We start from the raw sequence: 13,708 nt of genomic DNA, 5'->3' as shown, positions 1-13,708 counted from the left end.
GTCTTCTCCCTCACATTCCTCGATCCATCTCTCTGCAGTCAATAGCAGCTCTCGCCCTGGGATTGCTGCACTATCCCTAAACTTCAGCTCCCAGCCCCTATGCCTTCCAGGGGACCTGTGTCCCTGTCTGGAGTATGTATGGCTGCAGCAAGGATTGTCTGATTCTCATTCCATTTAGGCTGCCACAGATCAGCTGTTTCACTCTCAGCATGGAATGTTTCTCCTCTGACTCAGAAAATTACTCGGGTGTGGGGATAGGACCCCTGCTTTAGTTCCCCCACTCACTGAGGACAGGTCTAGCCCTACTAACACTCCTGTTTTTCCCCCTAGTTCCTTCCTCCTACCAAGTTTTGTGTGGGTCTGTATATTCTTTTCCGCTGGTCAGGTACTCCTGTCCGCATGTGTTCTGCATGCACTTCTGTGTCTGAAGGTGTATTCCTGATGTATCTGTGGAGAGAGATGTACTCCATGGCCACCTACTCCTCTGCCATCTTTTTCTCTCCAAAAAATGTTTCTTTTTAATCTTTCTGGAAATCATAATTTTCAATAATGTGAGACTGTAAACTTTCTTTGTTCTAGATGTATCTGTAGTTGTCACTTACCACTTACTGACTTCTGTTACCTATAATTTCAAATATCATCCTAACCAAGCATTTATATCTTTATCTATATCTATCACATACATGCACACACATTAAGTACATGTATTTCTGTTTCTAAGAAAGGCTCTACTTTTCTTCTGTTACTCTGGTTTTCCATTTCTGCAGCAAAATCATGTTGTTTTTGGTACATTATTATAGTTTATTTTATGGTAGAGAAAATCTTTAAATATTTGTCCTTTTCAAAAATCTATTCTTTATCACTTCACATTCACTTTTGGTTGTTCTTTCTACACTTTGAAGAAATTGATTGTTCCTTGATTTTGTTTCTTAGTAGAAAACTGCTCTTTCCATTTTTAGAAAAAAGTATGATTTATTTTTATTTTAGCTTATTTACATTGAGAGAAGGCAACTCTACAGGCTATAAAGGAATCAGGAAGAACAGGTTTGGACATGTCTTCACAGTATAAACAAATGTGTCTTCATATGTGGTTCTGAAATAATGTGTTTAATAAAACTGCTAAGTCGCTTCAGTCGTTTCCGACTCTGTGCGACCCCATAGATGGCCTCCCCCCAGGCTCCCCCGTCCCTGGGATTCTCCAGGCAAGAACACTGGAGTGGGTTGCCATTTCCTTCTCCAATGTATGAAAGTGAAAAGTGAAAGTGAAGTCACTTGGTCGTGTCCGACTCTTAGCGACCCCATGGACTGCCGCCTACCAGGCTCCTCCGTCCATGAGGTTTTTCAGGCAAGAGTACTGGAGTGGCGACTGCCAGTGCCTTCTACACTGTTATTAATGTGGAGTCTTATGGCCCCTGAGTATCCAAGGAACTATAACTCAAAGTGTGTTTTCTAAAGCATAGGACAGAAGGGTTGATAAAGACCAGAATCATGTAACAGCTTGATTTCCCACATGATTCAGAAGTATTGTGTAAATTATCTGGGCCTAGAATATGTTTCATTTCTAATCAGGATTTCCTGATCATCTTTTGAATATAGGTGCTTCAGAGTCAATAGCTGCTGATTGGTTTTCAGTAGTCATTTTCACCATTCTCCAGTAACAGGTCTTAAAACTAATAGGAATTCTGATTGGTCCAGTTAGTCTAAAATTTTCTGGTTTGTAATCAAAATTTCAATATCATTGACAGTAATCTTTTGGACATGTTTTCCTTTAAGTACTACTGCTAATACCTCTCATGACTTGATATTTCAGGTATTAAATATGGATGTGCATCTTTCATTTGGATGGATGTCCATTGTATACTGTTGTTCTTCACAATGCATTTGCTGGTGTCACTCAGTTTTAGAGAAGACAGCTGTGCTTCACTGGCTCTGTTAGGCTGTAATGCTGTTAGAGCCTATTGCAGTAAGAGTGGGACTTTGTGTAGGAATGACAGTGGGCGGGGCTCACAAGGTCATGGATTCAGAGGTAGTGACAACATAATTCATAAACTCCAAGTAGATGTCATAGGAGGACATCTAGACATTTTTCTGCTTAATGTATCATTAACACGTTTTTTTTTTCTCTTTGCAACCTTTTCTGTACAAGCAGTTTAAATATCTGAATAGCATTCAATTTTGTGTACGTACCAGAATATATTTAATAAATGCATGACATTTTACTATTTAACTATTTCTGATATTCTTGCCTTTTTAAAAGCTGATGAGTATATTCAAAAATGTTGCTAAATTGCTTATCACCATTGTTTTGCAATTCAGTTCTACTAGCAAGCAATATACAAGCCTATCAGTTTCATTATAACTCATCAGTATCAGATTTTGAGTATTTATCTTTCAGTTATTTTTTAAACATTTTTATTAGAATACAGTTGAGTTACAGTGTTGTGTTGGTTTCTGCTGTGCAGCAAAGTGAATCAGTTTTACATGTAACCACTCTTTTTTAGATTCTTTTTCTTATAGGTCATTACAGAATATCGAGTAGTTTCCTATGCTTTACAGTTGGTTCTTGTTAGTTATCTTTTTTATATATCGCAGTGTGTATATGTCAGTCCCAGTCTCTCAATTTATCCTTACTCCCAGATTACTCCCTTGGTAACCAGACCACCTGACTTGCCTCTTGAGAAATCTGTATGCAGGCCAGGAAGCAACAGTTAGAACTGGACATGGAACAACAGACTGGTTCCAAATAGGAAAAGGAGTACGTCAAGGCTGTATATTGTCACCCTGTTTATTTAACTTCTATGCAGAATACATCATGAGAAATGCTGGACTGGAAGAAACACAAGCTGGAATCAAGATTGCCGGGAGAAACATCAATAACCTCAGATATGCAGATGACACCACCCTTATTGCAGAAAGTGAAGAGGAACTCAAAAGCCTCTTGATGAAAGTGAAAGAGGAGAGTGAAAATGTTGGCTTAAAGCTCAACATTCAGAAAATGAAGATCATGGCATCTGGTCCCATCACTTCATGGGAAATAGATGGGGGAAACAGTGTCAGACTTTATTTTTCTGGGCTCCAAAATCACTGCAGATGGTGACTGCAGCCATGAAATTAAAAGACGCTTCCTCCTTGGATGGAAAGTTATGACCAACCTAGATAGCATATTCAAAAGCAGAGACATTACTTTGCCAACAAAGGTTCGTCTCGTCAAGGCTATGGTTTTTCCTGTGGTCATGTATGGATGTGAGAGTTGGACTGTGAAGAAGGCTGAACGCCAAAGAATTGATGCTTTTGAACTGTGATGTTGGAGAAAACTCTTGAGACTCCCTTGGACTGCAAGGAGATGCAACCAGTCCATTCTGAAGGAGATCAGCCCTGGGATTTCTTTGGAAGGAATGATGCTGAAGCTGAAACTCCAGTACTTTGGCCACCTCATGCAAAGAGTTGACTCACTGGAAAAGACTCTGATGCTGGGAGGGATTGGGGGCAAGAGGAGAAGGGGACGACAGAGGATGAGATGGCTGGATGGCATCACTGACTCAATAGATGTGAGTCTGAGTGAACTCCAGGAGTTGGTGATGGACAGGGAGGCCTGGCATGCTGCGATTCATGGGGTCGCAAAGAGTCGGACACAACTGAGTGACTGAACTGAACTGAACCATGAGTTTGTTTTATGCATCTGTGACTCTCTGTTTTATGAATAAGTTTGTTTGTACACTGTTTTTAGATTCCACAAATAAGCAATATCAATGATATTTGCCTTTCTCTGACTTACCTTCACTCAGTGTGACAATCTCTAGGATCATCATCATCACTACGAATGGCATTATTTTATTATTTTTTAAGACTGAACAGTATTCCATTGTGTATATATGCAATATCTTCTTTATCCATTTCTCCATCTATGGACATTTAGGTTGCTTCACTCTCCTGACTTTTGCTGCAGTGAATATTGGGGTGCATATATCTTTTTGAATTATGGTTTTCTCTGGATATGTGCCCAGGAGTGGATTGCTGGATCATATGGTAGCTCTGTTTTCAATTTTTTAAGGACCCTCCATAGCAGCTGTAGCAATTTACATTCCCAACAGTGTAGGAGGGTTCCCTTTTCTCCACATTCTCTCCAGCATTTATTGTTTGTAGAGTTTTTTGATGATGGCCATTCTGGCTGGTGTGATGGCTTATTGTTGTTTTGATTTGCATTTCTCTAATAATTAGTATGTTGAGTATTTTTATTGTGATTTTTGGCAATCTATATGTCTCCTTTCTAGAAATGTCTGTTTAGATCTTGTACCCATGTTTTTATAGGATTGTTTGTATTTTTGTTATTGAGCTGCATGAGCCATTTGTATATATTCGAGATTAATCCCTTGTCTGTCACTTTGTTTGCAAATACTTTCTCCCATTCTGTGGGGTGTCTTTTCATTTTGTTTGGTTTCCTTTGTTATGCAAAAGCTTTTACGTTTAATTAGGTCCCATTTGTTTATTTTTCATTACTCTAGGAAGTAGATCAAAAAAGAGCTTGCTATTTCAGAGAATGTTCTGCCTATGTTTTACTCTAAGTATTATAGTATCTGGCCTTATATTTTTAATCCATTTAGAGTTTATTTTTATGTTCTTAAAAAGTGTTCTAATTTTCTTCTTTAACATGTAGCTGTTCAGTTTTCCCAGCATCAGTTGTTGAAGAGACTGTCCTTTTTCTATTGTATGCTCTTGCCTCCTTTGTCATAGATTAGGTGGCCATAGCTGCTTTGTATCCTGTTCCATTGATCTGTATTTCTGTTGTTGTGCTAGTACTGCTGTTTTACTGACTGTAGTTTTGTAGTATACTCTTGAGTCAAGAAGCCTGATTCCTCCAGCTCTGTTTTTTCTTTCTCAAGATTGCTTTGGCTGCTTGGGGTTTTTTGTGTTTCCATACAAACTGTAAACTTTTTGTTCTTATTCTGTGAAAAATGCTATTGGTAATTTGATAGTGATCGCTTTGAATCCATGGGTAACTTTGGGTAGTATAGTCATTTTGACAATATTGATTCTTCCAATCCAAGAACATGGTATATCACTCCATCTGTTTGTGTCATCTTTTATTTCCAAAATCACTGCAGATGGTGATTGCAGCCATGAACCTAAAAGATGCTTACTCCTTGGAAGGAAATTTATGACCAACCTAGATAGCATATTAAAAAGCACAGACAGTACCTTGCCAACAAAGGTCCGTCTAGTCAAGGCTATGGTTTTTTCAGTGGTCATGTATGGATGTGAGAGTTGGACTGTGAAGAAAGCTGAGTGCCAAAGAATTGACGCTTTTGAACTGTGGTGTTGGAGAAGACTCTTGAGAGTCCTTTGGACTGTAAGGAGATCCAACCAGTCCATCTTAAAGGAGATCAGTCCTGGATGTTCATTGAAAGTATTGATACTGAAGCTGAAACTCCAGTACTTTGGCCACCTCATGCGAAAAGTTGACTCATTGGAAAAGACCCTGATTCTGAGAGGGAATGGGGGCAGGAGGAGAAAGGGATGACAGAGGATGAGATGGCTGGATGGCATCACCGATTCGATGGACATGAGTTTGGGTAAACTCTGGGAATTGGTGATGGACAGTGAGGCCTGTTGTGCTGTGATTCATGGGGCCACAAAGAGTCGGACACGACTGAGCAACTGAACTGAACTGAACTGAACTTATAGTTTTCTGAATCTAGGTATTTTGCCTCCTTAGGTAGATTTATTTCTAGGTATTTTATTCTTTTTGATGCAGTGGTAAATAGAATTGTTTTGTTTCTTCTTTCTGATCTTTCATTGGTAGTGCATAGGAATGCAAAAGATTTCTATCCATTAATTATTTAAATTTAATGAAGGAAAACTATTTGTTGTCATTTTATTCTACATTTTCATTACTAGAAAATCAAGCATATTCACAGTTCACATGTGCTTATTGCTTGAATTTCTTTTGCTCAGGATATCACAAAAAATATTATTTAATTTATATTTAGAAGTGTGGTTGAGAGTTTACAAGACAAATAAGGGAGAAATAATTTTCCTGGTAGAGAATTCAGCAGTTGAAATGTTCATAGATGTGTATAATAAATGTCAGTGAATAGAGTATCTTGGGTGTTGTTCTGGTCTTTCTGTTTCTTACGGATTTGTAGGAACTCTTTATACAACAAATATATTAATCCTTTATATAATACTGTCCAGAAATAGTACATAATCCAAAAGTAATGTAAAATAGATGAATTTTATTTAACAAGTATTATATTTGGCACATAAATATTTTGAGAAAGACAAAAAGGGGGAAAAATAGACTGGGAAAAATGTGCAGTAGATAAGACATAAAAGATTTATATATATATATATATATATACAGACACACATATACATATACATACACACACATAGAATACTGTGAGGATATAGCTATGAACAGAACCCTTTACTCTGAAGAGTACATTCCAGCTGAGAGGGAGAGCAAAAGCCTGAAGTGAATGTCCCTTACAATATATCCCATACTGCTATAAAGAAATAGTAGTCAGGATATGGGGCCATTTGGCTGGAATACAGTGAGTAAGAGGAGAATCAAATGTGATAAGGTCAAAGAGAAGCAGCTCTAAATGAATTAGAGCTGTACAGGCAAGAAGTGGTTATTAACTTAGAGTGGAAGTCATTGGAGGGTTCTGAGCAGAGGAGTCATGTGGCCCATCTTGCATGATAAAAGGTTCCCTCTGGTCACTGTGAGAAGAAAAATCTTTAGGGAAGTCAAGAGTAGAAATAGGTAATTAGTAGGATTCTGTTTTAATAGTCTAGGAGAAAAGATGCTGCCTTGGTCTAGGGTAGTAATTGTGTAGATTGTAAGAAGTGGTCACATTTTGCATACAGATGCCTAAATTTTAGATTATATCTATATAGTAAATCTCTATATATTTTTAGATATAGATATCACAGGAGAGATCAAGTAGGAAAGGAGATGAGTCTGGAATTTAGGGAGAGGTCTAAAATGGAGATTGTACACAAATAGCATTTAAAGGCATAGAACTAGACAAGATCAGTAAAGAATCAGAAGTCTGAGTACATTGTGTGTGTGTGTGTGTGTGTGTGTGTGTGTATGTGTGTGTATGTGAATTTACTATTATCAAGTACACAATTGGATAAAACCATATGCTATATAATAAAGTGAACACAGCATAGTCAATACTAATGAGTTAATGTCAATAGTATCAAAAACTTAATGTACCGCCTATTATCTCTATTCAAGATAGATACTATTTTGTAAAAATCAGCTATGTGAAACAATTGTAGAATTACAGAATTTTGGATTGGAAGTGACTTTGGAGATAACTGTTGTATAGTTAAAGAAACTGAAATTCATGCAGATCTTTTTTTTCTGTTTCACAGTTTAGAACACTTGGCACAGTAGTATGATTTCTTCTGTATGGCTTCTTGGGAATTTTAACATTCAAGGTTCTATGCAGTGTGGGTATAACACAGATATGAATAGTTTGAAAGTAAAATATGATGTTTAAATTTTTTAGCTCATGGGAGCCGATCTCTAAGAGTTAGTTATCTGGAAATAAGGTCTAGAATTAGTTTCCATTACCCGGCCCCTCAACTGGGTTCCAAACCATTCTTCTCATAGCTCTTTATTACCTCCCACATATGTCAAAAGCCAGGTCATTTTTCTGTTTTGAAGAATAGCTATATACCTATGATAGAAAATGTGTTTCATTTACTGTATTAGAGATAGAAACTAAGATATGTAATGGATATGTGTCTAGTTGTATTTCACATTGGATAAAAGCTGCAGCATTACTCCATAAAAGTCTGTACATAGAACAGAATGTATCTTTGGACAACAAAATGTACTGAGGAAAAGTACCTGAAATTGATGTTGGTATCAAACTCTTCCACCAGGTTACTGGATAAAATTAAAATGTTTTGGTAATAGCTCATTCTGTTCTTCTGTAAAGGAAAGATAATGTATTTCTTGACAAGGACTTGCATTCTACTTCCAAGGAGAAAGTAGAGTAGATGTAAAAATTCCTGCTTCCACTCTGTTCATTTATTTCTCTGGGGAAAACCAAGTGTCCATGGTCCCTCAATTTTCTTTGGTTATGGTATTTGTAGGATTCTAGCATTTCCTCTTTATCTTTCCAGGTAGAAAACAACTGGCTATAAGGTCATGATTTGAGTAATCATGATGGGAGAATTAAGCATTCCAGAAGTCATGTATTTAAATGAGTAGTCTTTTATTCCCTGAATACTCTATTTCTATCTCATAAATTAGGTAAAATCCTTAGGACAAGAGCTGTGATTAATTACACCAACAAACTTATAACGTCTAGCATTATCCATTAGGAGAAGGCAATGGCAACCCACTCCAGAACTCTTGCCTGGAAAATCCCATGGACTGGAGGAGCCTGGTAGGCTGCAGTCCATGGGGTCGCGAAGAGTCAGACATGACTGAGCGTCTTCACTTTCCCTTTTCACTTTCATGCATTGGAGAAGGAAATGGCAACCCATTCCAGTGTTCTTGCCTGGAGAATCCCAGGGACAGCAGAGCTTGATGGGCTGCTGTCTATGGGGTTGCAGAGTCGGACACGACTGAAGGGACTTAGCAACAGCAGCATTACCATTAATGTGCTAAATATTACACTTTTCTTAGAAGTTCTGTAACTGTGAGATTATTATTTAGTAGCTCAGCCAGAAGAGCACTAAGGAAATCACCCCTCTTATGAGTCCTGAGTGAATGGATGGAAGCCATCTGAACCAGCCAGAGTTTGTAGAATCCTGGGTTTATTTTTTATTTGACAAGCATTGAATAGAAGAGTATTAGGGTGGATTGTGGAGAAAATCATGTCCAAAAGAAACAATAAAAATAATAGATTTACTGAGCATGTTATTTATAATTATTGATTTCTTCTGAATGAAATAAAAAAGGATGGCTCAGTGGTAGTTGCAGGTTTTATCTACAGTGAGTTGCAGGAGATGGCAACTCACTCCAGTATTCTTGCCTGGAGAATCCCATGGACAGAGGAGCCTGGCAGGCTACAGTCCATGGGTCGTAAAGAGTTGGACACAATTTAACGAATAAACAACGATGCAGGAAAGCTATAATACATTTTGGAGAGAAGTGGTCGGAGAGCAGGGACGATAAAATGTTTAATAACATTCATGGCAACATCTCCTAGCAAATTTAAAATAAATAAAAAGTAAATAGACTCATTTCCTGCTACTCTTACATAGATGCAGAATTTCAAACCATTTCTCCTTGAAAAAATATTACTCAAATTGGGCTTGATAGAGGTTGATATTACCAAGAATGTGCTTTATGGCACTAGTGGTTTTGAGTTAGGAGTACACAAAACAAGAGTTTTGAATATTTTCTTGATTAGAGAATTATCTTTACCATTTTTGCATTATTACTTGAAAATTTCAATTATAGGGCCTAAGCTATACTATTTTGTGGTATCATGAGAACATGAGCAGTTTGCATAGGGAATAGTACATTGTTATTTTACTTTTTTCCCCCTACTTCATAATATGAAGGACACTCTTGTACAGCATTTAGGTTTTCAGTTTGTTCAAAGAGGTTTGTTTTAAGTTTACTGTCTTCATGTCTTTGATTGTTGAATCCATGGGCTGTCCCTTGGAAGTGGTGATGGGGCTTCCTACCCAAGGGGCACATTCCATCTGGCAAAGATCTTGAAACTTTAATATATTGTTCTGTCTAATAAATGGATCTCTGTTCTCTTTTTGTGGAAACAAACAGTTAGAGCTCTTGCTCCAAAATGACTACTGTGTGATACATGATGATACATTGCACATGGTGTGGCATAGCAGATGATTGTTACAAGTCTTAGTGTGCTGAGAAGAGCTTCAGAGTATACATGCAACATTTCCTCTGAAAACACACAAATCTTTAATTTTTGTCAGCTAGTCTTTTTTTTTTCCCCCAAAAGGAATCAGCATACAGGAAGAATTTGCCCTGTATGAGGAATCAAAACTTTTCAAAACTATCTAAATATAACATCATATATTTCTAATTTGGAAGAATTTTCTTATTATTGGTATTACTGTATACTAGATAATGTGATGGATAGTTTATATATTAGGAGGTACAAGGCATTCAAAAAATAAATAAATAAAAAGAAAGCTTATGGCCAGCGAATGAAAAAAAAAATGAAAATCTAAACAAGATTCTTTTATGGTTTGGATAATAGTAGGAAAAATGAGACATTAATTCAGATTTTAAGATAATATTATAATAATGATTAGTTATGCTTTATGGGTGGTTTCTCTTCCTTTGATATCTTTGTTTCTTTGAATTTCACAAATGGAAACTGAGTTTTGGACATTTATTTTAAAATAAATATTTGATTTTATTAGTTTTTTCCCCCAAGTAATGAGCTTTGATATAACTTAGTGAAAATAAGTTTCATGAATGAGTGGTATTGTGAAATCTTGCATTCCTTGGAAGAAAATTGCTTTAATAAGGTAGGGTTTGCAAGCTGTTATCTGGATATTTATCTAGTTATAATTGAAAAATTATTGGACTCATACCGATGCATAGTCTCACTTTAGTACTATTTTGAGAAAGAGCTTAAAAAATACTTACTTGGTTTTGAGTTATGTGGGTATGTATAGATTACACATTTTCCATTTTTGAAGTAATCACATATATATATATATATATTTTTTTTTTCTTTTTCTTTTTCTTTTTGGTATACCATACCAAAAAGAAGAACTCAATTTTAGGATTTCGAGCTTTCTGGGAGCTTGGTCCTCAACAAGGGAAGTTTTGGGGATAACTTACAAGGGTGATGATATTAAAGAAAATAAATATTTATCTTCTTTTTAAATAAAATATATAACAATTTCATACATCCAGACTTGTATAACTTTTAGTGATTACGGAATTTCAAAGCACAACTTTACTTGACATTTGTTTGTATTTTGTGCTGCATTTTTCCACAGAAGAGGATAACTCTATACTCTTTTTGGGGGGATTGTTTTTTCCCTCATCATAGTTTTTATTAAGAAAATCTGATATTTGTAAACTAGCTGGAGCAAATTGCATTAATGTTCTGGGAAAGTGACATCACTCCACAACCATGGAACATTGAAGTTAAGTTTTTCTTAGTAGAACACACTCTGATAAAATATGTATAATGCAAACAGTTATTATCAGAGAAGGTGATGGCACCCCACCCCAGTACTCTTGCCTGGAAAATCCCATGGATGGAGGAGCCTGGTAGGCTGCAGTCCATGGGGTCGCTAAGAGTCGGACACGACTAAGTGACTTCACTTTCACTTTTCACTTTCATGCATTGGAGAAGGAAATGGCAACCCACTCCAGTGTTTTTGCCTGGAGAACCCCAGGGACGGGAGAGCCTGGTGGGCTGCCGTCTATGGGGTTGTGCAGAGTTGGACGGGACTGAAGCAACATAGCAGCAGCAGCAGCAACAGCAGCAGTAGGATATGTAAGTCTGAAGCTCAAAGAATAGGGATTGAACCTGTGCCCCTGCATTGGGAGTGTGGAGTCCTAATCACGACCACCAGGGAATTTCCAATCACATTTATTTTTGCTTAGCTTATATGTTAGTTTGGACAGGGTAATGGAGATTCAGTGGTAAATAATCTAGTTGCAATGCAGGAAACCCAGGTTCAACCCCTAGGTTGGGAAGATCCCCTGGAAGAGAACATGGCAAACCATTCCAGTATGCTTGCCTGCAGAATCTCATGAACAGAGGAGCCTGGCAGCCTACAGTCCATGGGGTCGCAAAGAGTCGGACATGACTGAAGTGACTGTGCACCCACTAATCTCTTAAATTATCCCTAGGCATAGTCACTGCTCACATACTGTTGAAGCCCGGCTTGGAGAATTTTGAGCATTAATTTGCTAGCATGTATGTATGAAAGTTGCTCAGTCACGTCCGATTCTTTGCAACCCCATGGACTATATAGTCAATGGAATTCTCTAGGCCAGAATACTGGAGTGGGTAGCCTTCCCCTTCTCCAGGGAATCTTCCCAACCCAGGGTTCGAACCTAGGTCTCCCGATTGCAGGCAGATTCTTTTCCAGCTGAGCCACAATGTGAGATGACTGCAATTGTGTGGTAGCTTGAGCACAACAAATTGTTGAAAATTCTTCAAGAGATAGGAATACCAGACCATCTGACCTGCCTCCTGAGAAATATGTATGCAGGGCAAGAAGCAATGATTAGAAGTGGACATGGAAAAACAGACTGGTTCCAAATCGGGAAAGGAGTCTGTCAAGGCTGTATATTGTCACCCTGATTATTTAACTTATATGCAGAGTACATCATGAGAAATGCTGGACTGGATGAAGCTCAAACTGGAATCAAGATGGCCAGGAGAAATATCAAAAGCATGCAGATGACACCACGCTTATGGCAGAAAATGAAGAAGAACTAAAGAACCTCTTGATAAAAGTGAAAGAGTGGAAAAGCTGGCTTAAAACTCAATATTCAAAAAGCTAAGATCATGGCATGCGGTCTCATCACTTCATGGCAAATAGATGGGGAAACAGTGGAAACAGTGATGGACTTTATTGTTTTGGACTCCAAAATCACTGTAGATGGTGACTACAGCCATGAAATTAAAAGACGCTTACTCCATGGAAGAAAAGTTATGACCAACCTAGACAGCTTGTTAAAAAGTGAGAGGGTAACAGGCAGGAAGACCAGGGATCTCCAAATGGAGGAAATAGCTTGCAAGTGTCAGACATTTTTATCTCTCTTAAGCAGCAGGAGGAAACAAACTAGCGATATATTTTTCTTCTCTATACAAATTTAAAAGGAGGTTTCTCTTAAAATACTGTGTTGCCATAATGACACCTGTTTTCACCTTAAGTTAACTATTCTCAAACCTTGAGTTAACCAATACATTTTTCTTATGGAAATATTTGTCTTAAGCTATGTTAACGTACTATGCAGTTATCCCAAACTGTCTTCAAGTCGTTCCGCCTAATGGCTCAGAACCTACTGGACAAACCAGGATGTTATACTCAGATATTGTTCCCCTAATCTATGTAAACGAAACTATTCGTATGGTAATCTGCTCTTCTACAAGATTCAAGTTAATCATTCTATGGCCCAGAATGAATCGTCTGGTGTCAAGATTATCCCAAAATGCATCTTATGGGTGAGGGGCCTGGTGCCATTCTGAGTTTTAAGACATTCCTTTCTTTCATTAACAGACTGCTAGTAAATATATAACATCCAGCTGAAGACTATCAGGGGGGTACTCTTTCTGCCCCCTTCTGATGCCTATGTCAGAAGCTTTCTCTATCTCCTTTATACTTTAATAAAACTTTATTACACAAAAGCTCTGAGAGATCAAGCCTCGTCTCTGGCCCCGGATTGAATCCTTCTCCTCCAGAGGCCAAGAATCCTGGCATCTTTTCATTCAGTAACAACCTTTCAAAAGCAGACATTACTCTGTCAACAAAGGTCCATCTAATCAAGGCTGTGGTTTTTCCAGTAGTCATGTATGGATTTGAGAGTTGGACTATAAACAAAACTGAGAGCCAAAGAATTGATGCTTTTGAACTAGAGTGTTGGAGAAGACTCTTGAGAGCCCCTTTGACAGCAAGGAGATCCAACCAGTCCATCCTAAAGGAAATCAGTCCTGAATATTCATTGGAAGGACTGATGCTGAAGCTGAAACTCCAGTTCTTTGGCCACCTGATGCGAAGA

Source organism: Bubalus bubalis, chromosome 17 (genome assembly GCF_019923935.1).
Source record: "Bubalus bubalis isolate 160015118507 breed Murrah chromosome 17, NDDB_SH_1, whole genome shotgun sequence".
In the NCBI taxonomy this organism is placed as follows: Eukaryota; Metazoa; Chordata; class Mammalia; order Artiodactyla; family Bovidae; genus Bubalus; species Bubalus bubalis.
Note: the sequence above shows the minus strand (reverse complement) of the source record.